This window comes from Diadema antillarum, unplaced genomic scaffold (assembly GCF_040938485.1).
Source record: "Diadema antillarum isolate AM-2024a unplaced genomic scaffold, OU_Dant_1.0 scf00000020, whole genome shotgun sequence".
NCBI classification, from domain to species: Eukaryota; Metazoa; Echinodermata; class Echinoidea; order Diadematoida; family Diadematidae; genus Diadema; species Diadema antillarum.
In genome coordinates, this window is record NW_027270909.1 from 3,588,581 (window position 1) to 3,588,918 (window position 338).

Here is a 338-nt window from a genome sequence, read left to right on the forward strand (position 1 = left end):
CCATTCCAAATGCACTGAGTGAATTATTTTGGGTAGGAAATCTCATGTTCCAGTACTGTCTAGGAAGATATATCGTATGCCACAGTTCAGAGATATTTTGAGAATGTTATGAGCATTTGAGTGTCTGTGAATAATCACTATAACGTGTCATTTTATGGCCATCTTTCAAGAAGCGTCTTAATTGCTTTCCTTATTGTTTTAGTTGAGACTTTTTTTCAGCACATCACTCTATGGAAAGATATATTCCATATCACTGTGCTCAATTTATATCAAGTATATATAACCACACATCCCCCAAATCTAGGGAGTTCAGTCTTTCACCCCAGTTCACCAAAAAT